Source organism: Nomascus leucogenys, chromosome 11 (assembly GCF_006542625.1).
Source record: "Nomascus leucogenys isolate Asia chromosome 11, Asia_NLE_v1, whole genome shotgun sequence".
In the NCBI taxonomy this organism is placed as follows: Eukaryota; Metazoa; Chordata; class Mammalia; order Primates; family Hylobatidae; genus Nomascus; species Nomascus leucogenys.
This window is the reverse complement of record NC_044391.1, coordinates 54,712,494-54,735,312: the sequence shown is the minus strand read 5'-3', so window position 1 is coordinate 54,735,312 and position 22,819 is coordinate 54,712,494. Positions and strand designations below refer to the sequence as shown.

The 22,819-nt window shown below is 43.1% G+C and overlaps 1 protein-coding gene and 1 pseudogene across 9 annotated transcripts in view; one reads left to right on the top strand and one right to left on the bottom strand.

The window, feature by feature from the left end:
* RBMS2 (RNA binding motif single stranded interacting protein 2) overlaps window positions 1-22,819 on the top strand; it is a 101,148-nt gene that overhangs the window by 20,900 nt on the left and 57,429 nt on the right. The window contains exon 1 of one of the 8 annotated variants that reach the window (XM_030822424.1): window positions 1,848-1,895. The exons of the other annotated variants lie outside the window; for them this stretch is intronic. The gene's annotated coding sequence lies outside the window, so the exon portion shown is untranslated. Of the gene's footprint in view, window positions 1-1,847; window positions 1,896-22,819 lie in introns of those variants that run through there. 8 annotated transcript variants of the gene reach the window in all.
* LOC115837252 lies at window positions 2,327-3,202 on the bottom strand (annotated as a pseudogene). Its single transcript, XR_004032286.1, has one exon. The product of XR_004032286.1 is annotated as a 60S ribosomal protein L7a pseudogene (transcript).

The window sequence follows — 22,819 nt, the reverse complement described above, 5'->3', positions numbered from 1 at the left end:
TCTATGGCCTCTCTTTTTCTGATTCCTTTCCTAGTTTCTCCTCATTTTCCTGACCTCTAAACCTTGGAATACCGCAGGACTCAGTCCTTGAGCCTCTTTCTGTCTATACTTCTCTCTTCATAGTTTTATCCAGGTCTTGGACGGGTGCAGTAGCTCATGCCTGTAACCTCAGCACTTTGGGAGGCTGAGGTGAGCAGATTGCTTGAGCTCAGGAGTTTGAGACCAGCTGGGGCAACATGGTGAAACCCCGTCTCTACCAAAAATACAAAAATTAACCAGGCGTGGTGGTGCATGTCTGTGGTCCCAGCTACTCAGGAGGCTGAGGTGGAAGGATCACTTGAACCCAGGAGGCAGAGGTTGCAGTGAGCCGAGATTGTGCCACTGCACTCCAGCCTGGGTGACAGAGGGAGACTCCATCTCAAAAAAAAAAAAAATTTATGTCCAGTCTCATAGCTTTGAATAGCACCCGTATGACGGAACTCTCAACTTGGACTGGAACTCTCAACTTGGACTGCCCTCCTGTATTTTAGATTTATATATTTAACATCACACCTGACATCTCCATTTAGACATTTATTAGACATTTCAAACTTAACATATTTAAACAGAGCTCCTGCCTGCTCTTTTCCTCCCTGCCCTGCCAAAACTGTTCTCCATCTCAGTAAATGACAACTTCATTCCTCCATATGCTCAGACCAAAAACCTTAATATTATCCTTGACCTTCTTTTCCCCCATAACTCCATATCTAATGGCATACTACTAGTATCCACTTTATTGAGCTGTCAGTAATGAATGCTTGGCACATAGTAAATGATCATTAAGGTTAACAATTGGCCGGGTGTTGTGGCTCACACCTGTAATCCTAGCACTTTGGGAGGCTGAGGCAGGTGGGTGGATCACCTGAGGTCAGAAGTTTGAGGCCAGCCTAGCCAACATGGAGAAAACCTGTCTCTACTAAAAATACAAAAATTAGCTGGGTGTGGTGGCGCACACCGTCCCAGCTACTCGGGATGCTGAAGCAGGAGAATCACTTGAACCTGAGAGGTGGATTTTGCAGTGAGCTGAGATCATGCCATTGCACTCCAGCCTGGGTGACAAGAGAGAAACTCTGTCTCAAAAAAAAAAAAAAAAAAAAAAAAAATCCCAGCACTCTGGAAGGGGGAGGCAGGCAGAATACCTGAGGTCAGGAGTTCTGCCCGGCTAATTTTTGTATTTTTGTAGAGATGGGGTTTCACCATGTTACCCAAGCTGTTCTTGAACTCCTGGGCTCAAGTAATCCTCCCACCTCAGCCTCCCAAAGTGCTGGGTTTACAGGCGTGAGCCACTGCACCTGGCCTATTTTTATTTTTAATTGTGACAAATATACATAATGTAAAATTTACCATCTTGAACTTTTTTCTTTTTTTGAGATGGAGTCTTGCCCTGTTGTCCAGGCTGGAGTGCAGTGACATGATCTTGGCTCACTGCAACCTCCACCTCCCAGGTTCAAGTGATTCTCCTGCCACAGCCTCCCAAGTAGCTGGGATTACGGGCATCTGCCATCACACCTGGCTAATTTTTGTATTTTTAGTAGAGACGAGTTTTCACCAGGTTGGTCAGGCTGGCCTTGAACTCCCGACCTCAAGCAGTACACTCACCTCAGCCTCCCAAAGTGCTGGGATTACAGGCGTGAGGCACTCACCTTGCCTGGCTCATCTTAAACATTTTAGTATACAGTTTAGTAGCATTAAGTGCATTTACATTGTTGCGCAAACCATCTCCAGAATTCTTTTCATCTTACAAAACTGAAACTCTATACCCATTAAACAACTCCACATTCTCCTCTCCCTCTAGCCTCTGGCAACCACTGTTCTACTTTCTGTCTCGATGAATTTGACTATCCTACGTACTTTATGTAAGTGGAATCATACAATATTTTTGTGACTGTCTTATTTCACTTGGTTTAATGTCCTCGTGGTTCATCTATGTTGTAGCATGTGTCATTGTTTCCTTGCCTTTCACCCTGAATAATGTTTCATTGTATGTACAGCATATAGCACATATTTGTTTATTCATTTGCCCATTGATGGATAATTGGGTTGCTTCTACCTTTTGGCTGTTGTGAATAATGTTGCTATGAACTTGAGTGTACAAATACATTCAAGTGTCCCTTTGAGACACTGCTTTCAATTCTTTTGGGTATATACCCAGAAGTGGAATTGCTACATCATATGGTAAGTCTATTTTTAACTTTTTCAGGAACCACTGTCCTGTTTTCAACACTGCACAAGGGTTCCAATTTCTCTGCATCCTTACCAACACTTGTTGTTTTCTGCTTTTTTTTTTTGAAGGAAAATTTGTATTTTAATTATTTTTATGTACAGAAAACTCAACAGTGTACATTTAACCCAGTTTAGTGGCAAGTTCTTTAGCCTTTGCCTTTTCGAGCTTGGCGATACGAGCCACAGACTTAGGACCCAGGATGTTGCCGCCCCAGTGACGGTGGATCTCTTCGTATCTGTCATTGTAATTAGTCCTGATAGCTTCCACCAGCTTAGCCAAAGCGCCTTTGTCTTCCGAGTTCAACTGTGTGAAGGCGACAGTGGTGCAGGTCTTCCTGTGGACTAGACGTCCCAGTCTTGCCTTCCCCTTGATAATGCAGTAAGGGACCCCCATTTTACGACACAGGGCAGGCAAGAAGACAGCCAGCTCAATGGGATCCACGTCATGTGCAATCACCACCAGCTGAGCTTTCTTGTTCTCCACCAAGGTGGTGATGGTGTTAACTCCTGCTCGAAGGACAGGTGGTCTCTTCGTGGGGACGTCCCATTTGCCAGCAGCTTTTTTCTCGGCCCGGGCTAACAGTCTCTGCTTCTTCTCTTGCTTTGTCTCTGGTCTGTACTTGTGGGCCAGCTTAAGTAGCTGAGTAGCTGTTTGGCGGTCCAGGGCCTGGGTGAACTGGTTAATCGCAGGAGGCACTTTCAGCTGCTTATAGAGGATGGCTTTCTGCCGCTGCAACCTGATATAGCGGCGCCATTTCACAAAGCGGGTGAGGTCTCTTTTGGGCTGGATGTCCTGTCCAGTGCCAAAATTCTTAGGCCTTTTCTCAAACAGGGGATTCACCACTTTCTTAGCCTCCTGCTTCTTCACGACAGCAGGGGCCAGAGCCACCTTCTTTCCCTTGGCCTTCTTTCCTTTCGGCATCTTGGGCGGTGGGAGGAGAGAGACTTTTTTTTTTGATAAGTAGCCATCCTGATGGGTGCGAGGTGGTATCCCATGGTTTTGATTTCTGTTTCTCTAATGATTAGTGATGTTGAACATCTTTTCACATTTGTGAAATGTCATTTGTAAATCTTCTTTGGAGATAAATCTATTCAAGTCTTTTGCTTATTTTATTTAATTAATTAATTTATTTATTTATTCGAGACAGAGTTTTGCTCTTTTTTGCCCAGGCTGGAGTGCAATGGCGTGATCTCAGCTCATTGCAACCTCCACCTCTTGGGTTCAAGTGACTCTCCTGCCTCAGCCTCCCAGGTAGCTGGGATTACAGACATGCACCACCATGCCCAGCTAATTTTTGTATTTTTAGTAGAGATGGGGTTTTGCCATGTTGGCTAGGCTGGTCTCGAACTCCTGGCCTCATGTGATTCACCCACCTCAGCCTCCCAAAGTGCCTGGAATTACAGGCATGAGCCACCACACCCGGCCCATCTTTGGGATTTTGATAGGGATTACATTGAATCTGCAGATTACAGGCATGAGCCACCACTCCTAGCCCATTTTTGGGATTTTGATATGGATTACATTGAATCTGCAGATTGCTTTGAGTAGTACTGATATCTTTTTTTTTTTTGAGACGGAGTCTCGCTCTGTCATCCAGGCTGGAGTGCAGTGATCTCGGCTCACTGCAACCTCCACCTCCCGGGTACAAGCGATTCTCTGCCTCAGCCTCCTGAGTAGCTGGGATTACAGGCACCTGCCACCAAGCCCGGCTAACTTTTGTATTTTTAGTAGAGATGGGGTTTCACCATCTTGGCCAGGCTGGTCTTGAACTCCTGACCTCGTGATCCACCCGCCTCGGCCTCCCAAAGTGCTGGGATTACAGGCGTGAGCCACCCCACCTGGCCCTGATATCTTAACAATGTTAATGCTTCAAATCCATGAGCATGGAGTCTTTCCATATATTTGTGTCTTCTGCAATTTCTTTTAGTAATATTTTTGGCTTTCACTGTACAAGTCTTTTGCCTCCTTGGTTAACCTTATTCTTAAGCATATTAATATTTTTGGTGCTATTAGAAATGGAACAGTTTTAATTTTCTTTTCAAATAATTCATTGTTAATTATATAAAATTCAGAAATTCTTTTTTTTTTTTTTTTTTTTGAGACAGAGTCTTGCTCTGTTGCCCAGGCTGGAGTGCAGTGGCGCAATCTCGGCTTACTGCAACCTCCACCTCCCAGGTTCAAGCAATTCTCCTGCCTCAGCCTCGCAAGTAGCTGGGATTACAGGTGCCCGCCACCACGTCCAGCTAACTTTTTGTATTTTTAGTAGAGATGAGGTTTCACCATGTTGGCCAGGCTGGTCTGGAACTCCTGAACTCAAGTGATTCGCCCACCTCAGCCTCCCAAAGTACTAGGATTACAGGCGTGAGCCACTGTGCCCGCCAGAATTCAGCAATTCTATAAGTCTATGTTTGTATATTGATTCAGCAAATCAGATATTGCCTTTCTGTTATAGAGGGTAAAGATTTATTTCTTTTAAACCCCGTGCCCTTATGTTCCAGCTGCCCCTTTTCTTTCCAGCTTCCGTGTATAAGTTGTGTCATGATTTTTAGTTAAACCAGTATTCAATATTTATATTATTATGATTTTATAAGTATTATTTCTAGCTAAGCTGTAGAATATGCTAATAGTTCCTTTGTTCAAGTTTTGTTTTCCCTGGAGTTAATAATTACCTTGTTTTCTTAGTTTTATTTTATATAATAGACAGTATTTTTACATACCAGTTACTGTTCTTTAATTTTTTTTGAGATGGAGTTTCGCTCTTGTTGCCCAGACTGGAGTGCAATGGCGTGATCTCAGCTCACTGCAACCTCTGCCTCCCAGGTTCAAGCGATTCTCCTCCCTCAGCTTCCTGAGCATACCAGTTACTGTTCTAAGCCCTTTATAAAATTTAACTCACATAAACCTTCTAAAAACTGAGAGGCCAGATGCTTCATTACATTCCGGCTTCACTGGCCTTCTATTCCTTCCAAAGTCCCACCTTATAGCTTTTAACCGTGTGCTCCCTCTTTCTGGAATGATCTCTTTCATTCTCCGAATGGCTAGTTTCTTCTCATCCTTGAAGTCTTTCATACTTAAATGTCATCTTTCTGACTAGTCTAATGAAAATAGGCCACAGCCTTCTTTTTGTTTTTTTTTGGTAGCCCATTTATCACAGTGGGTAATTATTAAATTATTTTATGATTATTTGATTAATGTCTCTCTCCCCACTAAATACCCCTGAAAATTTTATTAGGGCCAGAACCATGTCTGGTTTAGCTAAGCATTTTGTCCTTGGTACCTAACATAGTACCTAGTACTCTAAAGTGGGCATTGAATATTTATTGAATGAATAGATGTCAGCTCCTTTTATGTTTCAGACACCATGATAAGAGTTTTACATGTATGTATGTATGTATTTATTTGTACTTACATATATGTATATATTTATTTATTTATTGCAGAAGGGGATCTCACTTTCTCTCCCAGGTTGGAGTGGAGTGGTGTGATCATAGCTCACTGCAGCCTCAAACACCTGAGCTCAGGTGATCCTCCTGCCTTAGCCTTCCATGTAGCCGGGACTACAGGTGTACACTAACACACCCAGCTGATTTTTTAAAAATTGTTTTTTTAGAGACAAGGTCTCACTATGTTGCCCAGACTGATCTCGAACTCCTGGCTTCAAGTGATCCTCCCACCTCAGTCTTCAGAGTAGCTGGAATTATAGGCAAGAATAACCACACCTGGCTACCTGCATTTATTTTAATCCCCACAAGAGTCCTATTTCATAGGTGCTGTTAACTGTCCCCATTTTATAGGTGAGGTCAAGCAACTTATCCAAAGTCACACAGCTAATACAAGACAATGGTAGAATTAAACCTAAATATTGGCTGGGCTTGGTGGCTCATGACTGTAATCCCAGCACTTTGGGAGGTCAAGGCAGGAGGATCACTTGAACCCAAGAGTTCAAGACCAGACTAGGTAACATGGCAAGACTGAGTCTCTACAAAAAATTCAAATATTAGCCAGGTGTGGTAGCATGCGCCTGTAGTCGCAGCTACTCGGGAGGCTGAGGTGGGAAGATTGCTTGAGCCCAGGAATTCGGGGCTACAGTGAACCAGGATTGTGCCACTACACTCCAGCCTGGGCAACAGAGTGAGACCTTGACTCAAAAAAAACAAAAAAAAACCCAAAACCCCTAAGTCTCTGCGACTTTTGAGCCAGTGTTTTAACCATTTTCTGTTGGTTAATGGGATTTATAGTCAAGAAAAATACTTTTTAAAAAATTGAGTAAACATTGATTCCTTGCCTATTCAGTTGCTGAATGAACAGTGAAAAATTAAGTAGTTATATAAAAAGTGAATCTGATTTTCCCTCATTTGTAAAATAAAGACATTAATTAGGAATGAAATTGATTTACTTTAACTCAAATTGAATTACTATTAAATTATTATTTTACAAATAATAGGATTTGCAAACTGGTAGGGCTGTACTCTAACCTTTACCCCACTATTTCAATTACCAAAAATAATATTTGCATAGTACTTAAAGATTGTTGGGGTTTGAGGGTTTCAATTGGAAGCACTCCTCTTACTTTAATCCAGTTAAGAAATATGAAAAAAGTTTGACAGATGGAAATAAAGTAACACTTATTACTAATAAAACTAATATTCAAGAAGATAGCTTATATTTGTGGGCTAGTAGATGTTCTAATACTGAATCCAGAATTAGACAGATTTATCCACCTAAATACAAGCAGTACTTAAAAACCAAACAAAAACCTATGCACTTCGTGTGGGCACTTACCCCTGTAAAATTTGACGAGTTCAGAGTAGCAAAGCTGAGTGTATACTCTCTGCAGCTAGCTGGATCTCAAAATAGGAAAGAAGGAGCTGTGTTTTTCTTCTAGTCACTAAAAAGGGAGGGGTGATATGCTAAACGCTTGGCTGTCTACATTGAAAGAAACATCTGGAGTAGGGAATAAGTGTTTTTCCCTAAGATGATAACAATCCAGAGAGAAGCAAGAGTCAAAAAATAAAATAAACATTAAAAATTTTAAAAGATGATACAAGATTCTCTTGATTGGGTTCCATTTTCACTTATTAGATCAATGCTTAAATCTAGTAGATTTATGTTTTTTAGACAGGGTCTCACTGTCATCCCGGTGGAGTGCAGTAGCATGATTACCACTCGCTGCAGCCTCAACCTCCGTGGATTCAGGTGATCCTCCTGCCTCAGCATCCAGAGTAGCTGGGACTACTTACGGGCACATGCCACCATGCCCAGCTAATTTTTGCATTTTTCTCTTTTTTTTTTTTTTTTTTTTGTAGAGACAGAGTTTCGCCATGTTGCCCAGGCTGATGTCAAACTGCTGGGCTCAAGGGATCTTCCCACCTTGGCCTCCCAAAGTTCTGTGATTACAGGCATGAGCCACCACACCTGGCTCTAGTAGACTTTTTGATGATTGAGGTAAAATGATAAACTAAATCCCTTTAACTGTTTTTTGGTGTCATTTTAGACTACTGATTTGAACATATTTAAAGTGTGGGTTTTTTTTTTTTTTTAAATGGGGCTTATAGTTAACGAAAACCATTGACTGTCCCTGTGTTTCTTTTTTTTTTCTTGTTTTTCTTTTTTTTTTTTTTTTTTTTTATTCAGGGTTTCACTGTGTTGCCTAGGCTGGTGTGCAGTGGCCCGATCTTGGCTCACTGCAGCCTCAACCTCCTCGGCTCAAGCGATCCTCGCAGATCAGCCTCCTGAGTAGCTAGGACTATAGGTGCACACCACTATGTTAGGCTAATTTTTAAAATTTTTCGTAGAGGCAGGGTCTTCCTGTGTTGCCCAGGATGGTCTCGAACTCCTGGGCTCAATCAATCCTCCCATCTCTGTCTCCCAAAGTGTTGGGATTATAGCCGTGAGCCACCATACCTGGCCTCTTTATTTATTTTTTAACCGCTCCATATTTCATTTCATTATTTTTATTTATTTAGTTATTTATTGAGATGAAGTCTCACTGTGTCACCCAGGCTGGAGTGCAATGATACAATCTGAGCTCACTGCAACCTCCGCCTCCTGGGTTCAAGCAATTCTCCTGTCTCAGCCTCCAAATTTCTTTTTTGAAAAATTTTATATAGAGACATTATCTCACTGTGTTTCCCAGGCTGGTCTCAAACTCCTGGCCTCAATGATTCTCCTGCCTTGGTTTCTCTAAGTGTTGGGATTACAGGCATGAGCCACCACACCCAGCCCCATACTTCATTTCAAATTGTCCATGAAGGCCGGGTGCGGTGGCTTACGCCTGTAATCCCAACACTTTGGGAGGCCGAGGTGGGTGGATCACCTGAGGTCAGGAGTTCGAGACCAGCCTGGCCAACATGGTGAAACCTCATCGCTACTAAAAATACAAAAAAATTAGCTGGGCATGGTGGCGGGCGCCTGTAATCCCAGCTACCTGGGAGGCTGAGGAAGGAGAATCGCTTGAACCCAGGAGGCAGAGGTTGCTGTGAGCTGAGGTCATGCCATTACACTTCAGCCTGGGCAACAAAGCGAGACTCCATCTCAAAAAAAAAAAAAAAAAGTACTGAGAGTCAACTTTTTTTTTCTTTTTTTTGAGACAGTCTTGCTCTATGGCCCAGGGTAGAGTACAGGCTGGTCTCGAACTCCTGACCTCAAGGATCCACCCGCCTCGGCCTCCCAAAGTGCTGGGATTACAGGTGTGAGCCACTGCACCTGGCCTAGAGTCACCTCTTTTTTTGAGGGGGAGGGATGGAGTCTTGCCCTGTCCCCCAGGCTGGAGTGCAGTGGTGCGATCTTGATCTCAGCTCACTGCAAACTCCACCTACCAGGTTCAAGTGATTCTCCTGCCTCAGCCTCCCAAATAGCTGGGATTACAGGCATGCGCCACCACACCTGGCTAATTTTTGTATTTTTAGTAGAGATGGGGTTTCACCATGGTGGCTAGACTGGTCTCGAATTCCTGACCTTAAGTGATCCACCCACCTCAGCCTCCCAAAGTGCTGGGATTATAGGTGTGAGCCACCATGCCTGGCCATAGAGTCACCTTTCAAAACCAGCTATAGGCCAGGGTGGTGGCTCACGCCTGTAATCTCGGCACTTTGGGAGGCCAAGGCAGGGGGATCACAAGGTCGAGAGTTCGAGACCAGCCTGACCAACATGGTGAAACCCCATCTCTAATAAAAATACAAAAATTAGCCGGGCGTGGTGTCGCATGCCTGTAATCCCAGCTACTCAGGAGGCTGAGGCAGGAGAATCACTTGAACCCAGGAGGTGGAGCTTGCAGTGAGCTGAGATCATACCACTGCACTCCAGCCTGGGCAACAGAGCGGGACTTTGTCTCAAAAAAAAAACCTATCTATGCTGGCAGTTATGTGGCATGTATTCTCTGCCTCAGGCTCTGTTTTAGAGATGCCTTTCTTGTTTTACATTGTTTTTAGGAAGAGGAGTTGCAGGAAATATTTATTTCTTTCTCTTACATGATTTGAGCTTCAATAAAATATATTTATCTTGTGACTGACTTTTCTACCTGGAAATGAAGTAGAGTGATGCCACCTAGGCTGAATTCTGTGCCAGTTCATGGTAACCTCTGGTAACCTAACGTCTCAAGATAGTTTTAGTGGTTGGAATGTCTTCTTCTGTCTGCCCATCCTCATAATATTTTGTTGTTGTTGAGACAGTCTTGCTCTGTTGCCAGGCTGTAGTGCAGTAGTGCAATCATGGCTTAGTGCATCCTCAGCCTCTCAAGTTCAGTGATCTTCCCATCTCCTGAGTAGCTGGGACTACAGGCACATGCTACCATGCCCAGCTAATTTTTAATTTTTTTTTTTTTTTGGTAGAGCTGGGACTTTGCCATGTTGCCCAAGCTGGTCTTGAACTCCTGGGCTCAAGCAATCCACCTGCCTCAGACTACCAAAGTGTTGAGATTATAGGCATGAGGCACCACACCTGGCCCTCATCACATTTTTTAAACTACATATTTAAATTTCAATAGTTTTGGGGGTACAGGTGGTTTTTGGTTACATGGATAAGTTCTTTAGCGGTGATTTCTGAGATATTAGTGCACCTGTCACCTGAGCAGTTTGCACTGTACCCAATATGTAGTCTTTTATCCTTCACACCCCTTCCAGCCTTCCCCTCCTAGTCCCCAAATTCCATTATATTACTCTTGTGCCTTTGCATCCTCATAGCTTAGCTCTCATTTATAAGTGAGAACATATAATATGCGATTTTCCATTCTAAATGAGTTACTTCATTTAGAATAATGGCCTACAGCTCCATCCAAGTTGCTGCAAAATACATTATTTTGTTTCTTTTTATGGCTGAGTAGTATTCCATGGTGTATATACATCACATTTTCTTTATCCACTTGTTGGTCGATGAGCACTTAGGTTGGTTCCGTATCTTTGCAGTTGCAAATTGTGCTGCTGTAAACATGCACCTCATCACATTTTTATAACAGCTCTACTGAGATATAATTCACACATCACACAGTTTAAAGTTCACACATCATACATTTAAAGTATACAATTCAGTGGCTCTTAGTATATGCAGTTTTGCATCCACTACCATAATCAATTTTAGAACATTTTATTATCCCCAAAAGGAAATCCTACCCACTTACCTATCACCTCTTAATCCTCCCATTACTCCTCTCCCATTGCCCTAGGTAGTCACTAATTTACTTTCTATATCTATAGATTGCCCTATTCTGGACATTTTATATAGATGGAATCATGCAACATGTGGTCCTTTGTGATTGGCTTCTGTCTGTTTGCATAATGTTTTTAGGCTTACTTCACATTGTACAATGTATCAGTACTTTCTTCCCTTTTATGGCTGAATAAATATTTCATCATATGAATATATCACATTTTATTTATCCAGTTATCAGTTGATAAACATTTGTCTTGTTTCCACTTTGGGCTATTATGAATAGTGCTTCTGTGAAATTTGTGTACAGGTTTTGTGTAAGCATGTGTTTTCTTCCCTTTTTTTTCTTTTCTTTTTTTTTGAGACAGGGTCTCACTCTGTTGCCCAGGCTGGAGTACAGTGGCACGATCTTGGCTCACTGCAATCTCTGCCTCCCGGGTTCAAGTGATTCTTGTACCTCAGCCCTCCGAGTAGTTGGGATTGCAGGCATGCACCACCACACCTGGCTAATTTTTGTATTTTTATTTATTTTTATATATTTTTTGAGACAGAGTCTCGCTCTGTCGCCCAGGCTGGAGTGCAGTGGTGCGATCTTAGCTCACTGTAAGCTCCACCTCCCGGGTTCACGCCATTCTCCTGCCTTAGCCTCCTGAGTAGCTGGGACTACAGGTGCCTGCCACCACACCCGGCTAATTTTTTTTGTATTTTTAGTAGAGACAGGGTTTCACTGTATTAGCCAGGGTGGTCTCGATCTCCTGACCTTGTGATCCCCCCGCCTCAGCCTCCCAAAGTGCTGGGATTACAGGCTTGAGCCACCACACCTGGCCCTGTGTGGGCATGTTTTCAATTCTCTTAGGTGTATACCTAGCAGTGGAGTTGCTAGGTCACATGGTAACTTTATGCTTTAAACATTTGAGGAACTGCCCAACTATCCTCCAAAGCAGCTGCATCATTTTGCAATGCCATAAGCGGTATACGAGGTTTCCAATTTCCAGTTTCTTTACACCTTTACCAGAACTTACCTGTCTTTTTTATTATAGCCATTCTAGTAGGTATAAAGTGATAGCTTGTTGTGATTTTGATTTGCATTTCCTTGATGGCTCTCCATTAAAACTTTATTATTCTGGGCCAGGTACGGTGGCTCACACCTGTAATCCTAGCACTTTGGGAGGCCAAGGCAGGTGGCATCATTTGAGGTCAGGAGTTCAAAACCAGCCTGGCAAACATGGTGAAACCCCATCTCTGCTAAAAAATATTTTTAAAATTAGCCAGGCATGGTGGCGGGTGCCTGTAATCCCAGCTACTCAGGAGGCTGAGGCAGTAGAATCGCTTGAACCCGGGAGGCAGAGGTTGCAGTGAGCTGAGATCACACCACTGCACTCCAGCCTGGGCAATGAGAGCGAAACTCCATCTGAAAAAAAAAAACAAAAAAAGTTTATTGTTCTGGCTGGGCATGGTGGCTCATGCCTGTAATCCCAGCACTTTGGGAGGCCAAAGTAGGAGGATTGCTTGAGTCCAGGAGTTTGAGACAAGACTGGGCACATAATGAGTCTCTGTCTCTATTTAAAAAAAATAATTATTTGTTCTGCTTATCCTTTCAAGGCCCAAGTGTCTTTTTTGAGAGACTTCACCCTCAGGAATTAATTGTGTCTTCTTTCATATTCCTATACCATTAGCACAAACATTTTGTTCTGCTACTTTTCTTTTCTTTTCTTTTTTGAGACAGTTTCGCTCTTGTTGCCCAGGCTGGAGTGCAATGGCATGATCTCAGCTCACTGCAACCTCTGCCTCCCAGGTTCAAGCGATTCTCCTGCCTCAGCCTCCCAAGTAGCTGGGATTACAGGTGCCCACTACCATGCCTGGCTAATTTTTTTGTATTTTTAGTAGAGACAGGGTTTCACCATGTTGGCCAGGCTGGTCTCGAACTCCTGACCTCAGGTGATCCACCCACCTTGGCCTCCCAAAGTGCTGGGATTACAGATGTGAGCCACCGCACCCAGCCCATTCTGCTACTTTTCTAGATTGTAAGCTCTAGTTTGTGAACTTGTTAGTGACTCCTTGTGGATGTGCATTTAAATTTATTATGTACCTCCCTGTGGAGCATGTTAATAAATAAATATATTATGAAATATTTCACTCATACACCATTCATCTGTGAGTCCCCACAGCATATGTACAAGCAGTGTTTGTACATAGTTGGTATTCAAATATTTGCTTGGCTGGATGTGGTGGCTCACACCTGTAATCCCAGAACTTTGGGAGGCTGCCAAGGTGGGCAGATCACATGAGGTCAGGAGTTCGAGACCAGCCTGGCCAACATGGTGAAACCCCATCTCTACTAAAAATACAAAAATTAGCCAGGCCTGGTGGCACATGCCTGTAATCCCAGCTACTTGGGAGGCTGAGGCAGGAGAATTGCTTGAACCTGGGAGGCAGAGGTTGCAGTGAGCTGAGATTGCGCCACTGCACTCAAGCCTGGGCAACAGAGTGAAACTCTGTTTCAAAAAACAAACAAACAAACAAATATTTGCTGAATGACTGAAATAGTGCAAAGGATCTCATGGGTAATTATTATGGGGTCTGTTACTTCTCAGAGAAAGTAGACTTTCTCTTATTAGGTGATACAATGACTTGGAACCCAGGAAATAATGTATTTTAGGCAAACGTTCAGATATGTTGTATGTCCTAGAGACCACTGGCCCCAGGAATATGTTTTGTAGATCATCCACATTCCCGTTGCATTAGGAATTTTGATGTTAGGCTGCTGGATTATTTATCTGTGAGACTTTTTAGGGATTTTTAACATGATACACAATTAGCAAACCCTGTGTTTATTTCACTCATTTTAACAAATATCCGTGCCTATTATGTGCCAGGAACTTAGCTAGGTATCAGACGTGGGATTGAGTTTTCTACTGCTCTGGCAGTTCATAGTTAAGGGCCCAGGGTGAGGATGACTTTGATGGCAAATGAATGGATACAGGATTCATAAATTTTATGAAACTAGACTAAATGAGCACTTGATCGGAGAGCTTAATTTTCAGAAATACAACTTCTTTATTTGTTTTGATTTGTTTTCTTGAGACAAAGTCTCACTCTGTCACCCAGGCTGGAATGATCTCGGCTCATTGCAACCTCCGACACCCAGGTTCAAGTGATTCTTGTGCCTCAGCCTCGCGAGTAGCTGGGATCACAGATGTGCACCACCACGTCTAATTTTTTTATTTTTAGTAGAGACGGGGTTTCACCATGTTGGCCAGGCTGGTCTTGAATTCCTGGCCTCAAGCGATCCACCTGCCTCTGCCTCCCAAAGTGCTCAGATTACAGGCTTGAGCCACTGGGCTGGGCCAGAAATACAGCTTCTTTAAAGACAATGTTTTACTTATACTAGATTATAATTGCAAGTAACTCATCTGATTGGATCATTCTCTTAAAAGAGCTGATGAAAACCTAGTGATTGGGAAGTAGGCATTGTGCCACCCTCCTTCTATCATTATAATCTCTTGAAAGAGAGCAAATGGAAGGACACTCTCTTTTCTCCTAGTTTCATACGACTCAGTAAGACAGGAAACATGAGGTTTCTGCTACGGGTACAGGGGAATTCGATTTTTCTTTTTCTGGGTGAAAGATGAAGGAGTTATATAATTTTATGTCCATGTCCCACCAGCCTTTCCCTCAGATTAATGAATGTTCTGGGGAAGGGAAGGATAGGACTGTATTATCACTCATACTAGTTTGAAATGGTTCTCAGGGGCCATCAGTCTTATGTCAGGCCCTATGCTAGAAAATGAAGAGCCAGGCAGGGTGTGGTGGCTCACGCCTATAATCCCAGCACTTTGGGAGGCCGAGGCGGGCAGATCCACCTGAGGTCAGGAGTTCGAGACCATCCTGACCAACATGGAGAAACCCTGTCTCTACTAAAAATACAAAATTAACCAGGCGTGGTGGTGCTTGCCTGTAATCCCAGTTACTCAGGAGGCTGAGGCAGGAGACTCACTTGAACCCAGGAGGTGGAGGTTACAGTGAGCTGAGATCATGTCATTGCACTCCAGCCTGGGCAACAGGAGCGAAACTCCATCTCAAAAAAAAAAGGAAAAAAAGAAAATGAAGAGCCAGATTTTTTCCTTAATCCTCCTGTACTATGGTAGATTTCATAAACTGCAGCAGATTCTAAATCTTAAATCTCATTTGCTATTTATTGATATGTCCTAAATGTCATTTTCATGTGAGAATCAATGTCAGGGTTATTAGAAGACCTGAATTGGCTGAATTGTCAGTTCTCCAGGTTTCTCTTAAGAAAGGGATAGACTAGACCAGGTGCAGTGGCTCATGCCTGTAATGCCAGCCCTCTGGGAGGCTGAGGTGGGCAGATTGCTTGAGCTCAGGAGTTTGAGACCAGCCTGAGCGACATGGTGAAACCTTGTCTCTACAAAAATACAAAAATTAGCCAGGTGTGGTTGCGTGTGCCTGTAGTCTCAGTTACTCAGGAGGCTGAGGTGGGAGGATCACTTGAGCCTGGAAGGTTGAGGCTACAGTGAACTGTGATCGTGCCACTACATTCCAGCCTGCTTGGGTGACAGAGTGAGACCCTTTCTCAAAAAAAAAAAAAAAAAAAAAAAGGCCAGGCATGGTGGCTTATGCCTGTAATTCCAGCCCTTTGAGAGGCCGAGGTGGGTGGATCACATGAGATCAGGAGTTTGACAGCAGCCTGGCCAACATGATGAAACCCCGTCTCTACTAAAAATACAAAAATTAGCTGGGTGTGGTGGCACACATCTGTAATCCCAGCTACTTAGGAGGCTGAGGTAGGAAAATCGCTTGAATCCGGGAGGCAGAAGTTGCAGTGAGCCGAGATTGCACCATCGCACCTCAGCCTGGGTGACAGAGCAAGACTCTGTATCAAAAAAATAAATAAATAAATAAAAAATAAAAGGAAGGGAGGAAGGGAAAGGATAGGCTGAGGCAGGAGGATTGAGGCCAGGAGTTCAAGACCAGCCTAAGCAACATAGCAAAAAATTTAGAAATCAGCCAGGTATGGTGTCATGCATCTGTATTCCTAGCTACTTGGGGGACTGAAGCAGGAGGATCACTTGAGCCCAGGAGTTTGAGGCTGCAGTGAGCTATGATCGTGGACCACTGCACTCCAGCCTGGGTGACAGAGCAAGACCCTGTCTCAAAAAAAAAAAAAAAGAAAGAAAAAAGGGATAGATCTCTGCTCTAACATCCATCAGTTTGCTTCACTCCTTTGAATGGCATGCGGTTTTATTTGGCTCCTAGAAAACGAAACCTTGCAGGTTTTTACTCATAACCTTGGTTTATGCTCATTAGGTAGAATGACAGAAGTCATTTGAATTAGTAGTATTTAGAAGAGGACTCATAATTGTACTGTGCCCCTCATGATTTCAAGATTTAAGCAGAGCCATCACATGTGGCCTAAAATCTTAGATGTCTGGGATGATATTAGATTTGCTTTTAGAAGTAAGGGATGGTAGCATATCATCATGTAGCAAAGAAATATGTAAAGAAATCCAATAAAAGAGTATTCTAGGTATGAGTCTTCTTATGAAGTAGACTGGAAGTGAATGGGCAACATTAATGGGTTTATATAGAGAGAAATGACATGATCACATATACTTGAGAAGGCTAATGCTAGCTGCATTATTGAGGGTGGTTTGGAGAACAGAGGCAGTCAGACAAGTTAAGAGATATTAGAAATAAGGGAGTTCAGGAAAAGGTACAAAAATTAATTTTAGACTTGCAGAATTTGAGATTACCTGCTTGATGTATATATGTTGAATGCTTTCAGAATAAACATGGGTTAATTCATTCACTTAGTAAACATTTGAGTACTTGAGGCCAGGCATGGTGGCTCACACCTGTAATCCCAGCATTTTGGGAAGCCGAGGTGGGCAGATCACCTGAGGTCAGGAGTTCAAGACAAGCCTGGCCAACATGGCAAAACCCAGTCTCTACTAAAAATACAAAACTTAGCCGGGCATGGTGGCATGCGCCTGTAGTCCCAGGTACTTGGGAGGCTGGGGCAGGAGAACCGCTTGAACCCAGGAGGTAGAGGTTGCAGTGAGCCGAGATCGTGCCACTGCACTCAGCCTGGGTGACAGAGGAAGGCATGAAAAGCCTGGTAGTGTGATGACGAGTCTTGAAGTTTGATTTATTAACTAAAAGCTAATGTATTGCCTTAGAAATGTAGGCATGTAAAGGAGGTAATGTTTTTAAAAACTTCTAGTATTTCACTGATTTTTTTGTGTGAAATGCAGGAATTTCAGTTTTATTCCCTGGAGGTGAGAAGTAGTCTCAAGGCTGGGGCTTTTTTGACTTTGGATCTGCCAGTGAAACCTAGACAGGTACCCACTTGGTTACCAAGACAGAAAAGGAAACTTTGATTGATTATTCAAATTCAAAGCAGGATGCTAGGAAACGGCAGATTTAAGATTAGTTGGATGACTGGAATTTAGCATATAAAGATGTGTGAAGACACCCGTGTGGAAAGGACATTTCTATTTCCCAGAAGCGTCACTCCCTTCTCAGAGTGAGCAGCCACACATAAAAGCAGAAGGAAAGCAAGAGAGGTAGGATAACTGAGATGGTAGATATAAAATCCTTAGCACAGGCCAGGTGCAGTGGCTGACACTTGTAATCCCAACACTTTGGAAGGCGGAGTCAGGAGGATCCCTCAAGCCCAGGAGTACGAAACCAGCCTTGGCAACATAGTGTGTCTCTACAAAATTAAAAAATGTAGTGGCAAGTGCCTGTAGTCCCAGCTACTCGGGAGGCTGAGGTGGGAGGCTTGCTTAAGCCTGGGAGGTCAAGGCTGCAGTGAGTCATGATCATGCCACTGCACTCCAGCCTGGGTGACAGTGCAAGACCCTGTCTCAAAAAATAAATAAAATACTTAGCACCATATACAACAAGTGCCAAATATCAGTAATAGTTATTCTTTTAAAATTAAGAGTCTTTTTTTTTTTTTTTTGAGTCAGAGTCTCGCTTTATCCCCCAGGCTGGAGTGCAGTGGTGCAGTCTCGGCTCACTGCAACCTCATCCTCCCGGGTTCAAGCGATTCTCCTGTGTCAGCCTCCTGAGTAGCTGGGATTACAGGCGCCTGGCTAATTTTTGTATTTTTAGCAGAGACGGGGTTTCACTATGTTGGCCAAGCTAGTTTCCAACTCCTGACCTCATGTGATCTGCCTGCCTCGGCCTCCCGAAGTGCTGGGATTACAGGCGTGAGCCACCGCACCCTGCCAGGAGTCTTTTTGAGACAGAGTATCACTCTATTAAGCCATCCTCCCACCTCAGTCTCTTGAGTAGCTGGGACTGCAGCCATGCACGATCATGCCTGGCTAATTTTTGTATTTCTTTTTTTGTGTGTGTATGTGATAAAGATTGTTCTGTCGCCCAGGCTGGAGGGCAGTGGTGTGATCTCTACTCACTACAACCTCCGCCTCCCAGGTTTAAGCAATTCTCCTGCCTCAGCCTCCCCAGCAGCTAGGATTATAGGCGCACACCACCAAGTCCGGCTAATTTTTGTACTTTTAGTAGAGATGGGGTTTCACCATGTTAGCTAGGCTGGTCTCAAACTCTTGACCTCAGGTGATCTGCCCACGATGGCCTCCTAAAGTGCTAGGATTACAAGCGTGAGCCACTGCACCCAGCCTAATTTTTGTATTTCTTTTAGTAGAGGCGAGGTTTTACCATGTTGCCCAGGCTGGCCTCAAACTCCTGGGCTCAAGTGATCCACCCGCCTTGGTCTCCCAAAGTGCTGAGATTACAAGTTTGAGCCACTGCATCTGACCAAGAGTCTTTAAAAATTGAGTCTTTTTTAAAAAAAGAATTCTTGTAATTTAATTTTTTTTTTTTTTTGAGATGGAATCTCGCTCTGTCACCCAGGCTGGAGTGCAGTGACACGATCTCGGCTCACTGCAGCCTCCGCCTCCTGGGTTCAAGTGATTATCCTGCCCCAGCCTCCCGAGTAGCTGAGACTATAGGCGCATGCCACTACGCCCGGCTAATTTTTGTATTTTTAGTAGAGACAGGGTTTCAGCATGTTGGCCAGGCTGGTCTTGAACTCCTGTCCTCAAGTGATTCACCCACCTTGACCTCCCAAAATGCTGGGATTATAGGCGTGAGCCACCACACCCGGCTGAATTCTTCTAAAATTAGAACGAAGGACAAAATTCTCCTTCCTTTGCAGATATAGATAATTCACCCATATTGAGCTGTCATCTGTCTGCAGAGGCTTGATGTTTCCCTTATCAGCTGTCAAGGATCCAGGGGAACTTGAGATGCCTTTGTGGAAAGCACATTTAAAGATTTAGAGCTTTCTCTTCACAATAGAAAAGACATGGAATCAACCCAAATGCCCATCAATGATAGGTGGATAAAGAAAATCTGGTAAATACATACCATGGAATACTATGTGGCCATAAAAAGGAACAAGATTATGTCCTTTGCATGGACATGGATGGAGCTGGAAGCCATTATCCGCAGCTAACTCATATAGGAACAGAAAACCAAACACTGCATGTTCTTGCTTATAAATGGGAGCTGAACAATGAGAACACATGGACATAGGGAGGGGAACAACACACACTGGGGCCTGTTGTGTGGACAGGCAGGGTAAGAGCATCAAGATAAATAGCTAATGCATGTGAGGCTTAGTACCTAGGTGATGGGTTGATAGGTGCAGCAAACCACCATGGCACCTGTTTCCCTATATAGCAAACTTGCACATGTATCCTGGAACTTAAAATAAAATAAAATGTTTTAAATAAATAGTAATATTAACATTGGTAGTAGTGGTACTAAACAGCTTAGTTTTTTCATGTAATAGTATATTTTTAGTATCCTTCCAGGAAAAGACATATAGATGTGCCATATTATTTTTAATGGCTTACATGGTACTCCTTTTATGTATGCACTATAATTTATGTAACCAGTTTTCTCACTGATGAGTATATGCTTTTTCAGTATTTTACTATTATAAACGAATGATGCAATGAATATCCTTGTACATATATATTTGTGCACATATATAAGCATCCCTACAAGTGGAATTTCTGAATAAAAGGATATATACACTTAAAAAAAAAAAGATTTAGGGCTTTGAGGCAGGCAGCCAAGTACCTGGATACCTACTCAGTGAGCTGGCCCTCAACATCTTGAAGACTACCTCTCTCTGACTCAGAAAGTTACTTTTGTTTAAATTATATAGCAATTCCTTCTGTTTTGTTTTTCTTTAATTGTCTAGGACTGAGACTGAGATCTTTAAGACATAATATTAAGAAGACCTTGGTACAAAATTAGCTGGGTATGGTGGCGCATGCCTGTAATCCCATCTACTCGGGAGGCTGAGGCAGGAGAATCACTTGAACCCAGGAGGCGGAGGTTGCGGTGAGCCAAGATCGCACCATTGTACTCCAGCCTGGGCAACAAGAGCAAAACTTCGTCTGAAAAAAAAAAAAAAAAAAAGAAGAAGAAGACGTTGGCCAGGTATGGTGGCTCATACCTGTAATCCAAGCACTTTGGGAGGCTGAAGTGGGAGGATTGTTTGAGGCCAGGAGTTCAAGATCAGCCTGGGCAACATAGCAAGACTCCGCCTCTATGAATTTTATTTTATTTTGAGACCAGGTCTCGTCTGTCACTCAGGCTGGAATGCAGTGACACGATCTCAGCTCATGCAGCCTCCACTTCCTGGGCTCCAGTGATCCTCCCACCTCAGCCTCCTGAGTAGGTGGGATTACAGGCGCCCACCACCATGCCCAGCTAATTTTTGTATTTTCAGTAGAGATGGGGTCTCACCATGTTGCCCAGGCTGGTCTCAAACTCCTGGCCTCAAACAGTCCTCTCACTCAGCCTCCCAAAATGCTGGGATTACAGACATGAGCCATCACACCCAACCAAAAATGTTTTTTAAAATTAGCCATGTGTGGTGGTATGTGCCTGTAGTCCTAGCTACTTGGGAGGCTGAGGCAGGAGGATCACTTGAGCCCAGGAGTTTGAGGTTACAGTGAGCATAATCATGCCACAGCACTCCAGCCTGGAAGACAGAGCTAGACTCTGTGTCTTAAAAAAAAAAAAAAAAAGGGAGAGAGGGAGTGAGAAATACCTCAATTCCCTATAAATTGGTGGTGTGATATTTAAAGAATAGACAGGGTAGTCGCAGTGGCTCACTCAGGCCTGTAATCCCAGCATTTTGGGAGGCCAAGGCTGGAGGATTGCTTAAGCCCAGGAGTTCAAGACCAGCCTGGGCAACATAGTGAGACCTGAAAAATAATAAATAAAGGATAGAGAATTATGCTGTAAGATACCCTATAAAAATCTCTGGGGATCATAGGATCTAAAGTATTTAATGTAAAAGTATGTCACCGTAATCTCTTCTTATACTAAACATTACTTTGTCTTTTAGCTTTTTTTTTTTTTTTTTGAGACAGAGTCTCACTCTATCACCCAGGCTGGAGTGCAGTGGCGTGATCTTGGCTCACTGCAACCTCTGCTTCCCGAGTTCAAGCGATTCTCCTGCATCAGCCTCTGGAGTAGCTAGGATTACAAGCATGCACCACCATACCCAGCTAATTTTTGTATTTTTAGTAGAGACAGGGTTTCACAACGTTGGCCAGACTGGTCTTGAAATCTTGACCTCAGGTGATCCACCCGCCTCAGCCTCCCAAAGTGCTGGGATTACGGGTGTGAGCCACCGCGCCTGGCCTGTCTTTTAGCTTTTAAGCAGCTGCTGAGAACTAATACTAACCACATTCTGAACTATATTTAAGGCCAAAATAACATGAAAGAAGTATAGAGGTAAAACTGCTCCTTTGATAGTTCACTTTTATCAGTGATTGAACAGAGCTGAGAAGGCAGCTCATTCATGATGATGATATTAACTGATAATATTAACTGATGATATTATTTATTCATCAATAAAGTCACTATGGATTCAAAGATAGGCAACTCAGACAATTTTCTGCCTTTATGGAGCTTACAGTCAGCAAAAACACTGTGGGACTGGTCCCTCTGATCAAGAGGTAAATTCTTTAGGCTTTTTGCTCTATAGTAAGCCATTGCCTACCCTAGCCTTCATCTCTCTATCAATTTGGATATAAACTCATTTATGATGCTCTCTTGTTGAAGAATTAGAACTTCCTCAGCTGAGAAACATAAGGAGGGAATCCATGGTAGGGCTCTGGAGAAACCATAGCTTCTTTTTATTCTTCCCTTCTCCAGTAAGAATATGTCAGTTCCCTGGGTGCTCATATGTATTACCCTTTTCTCTCTTACATATTATAGGTAAACATATTATTAGTTTACAGGGTCTTTGTCTCCAAATTGTTTTAGGAAGCCAGATAAGCTTTACTTAGGGGCTTTCTTAATCATTTCTCCCCCTTGTATTCTCTTACCCTTAAAAGTGAATATTTTTCTACCATTTTTCTTTGGTGTCAAACCTATGCAGCAATTTCAGAAGGTACGTGAGAATGGCAAGAAATAAAAGTTGTTTTATAGTAAGCAATGGCTTCCTATAGAGCAAAAAGCCTAAAGAATTTACCTCCTGATGAGAGGGACCAGTCCCACAGTGTTTTTGCTGACTGTAAGCTCAATAAAGGCAGAAAAGTTGTTTTCTTCTGAGCCATATCTTCTTTTCTAAGAATTTTTTCAGGTCTTGTAGTAAGTTTATTATTGACTAAGTCATATTTTTGAACTATATCTAAGACCTTAGTATTAAAACCAAGATGGTAAGCATGGTAGCAAACTAATAGCCTCTTTTTTCTTTTCTTTTCTTCTCTTCTCTTCTCTTCTCTTCTCTTCTCTTTTCTTTTCTTTTCGAGATGGAGTTTCGCTCTTGTTGCCCAGGCTGGAGTGCAATGGTGCGATCTCAGCTCACCACAACCTCCGCCTCCCAGGTTC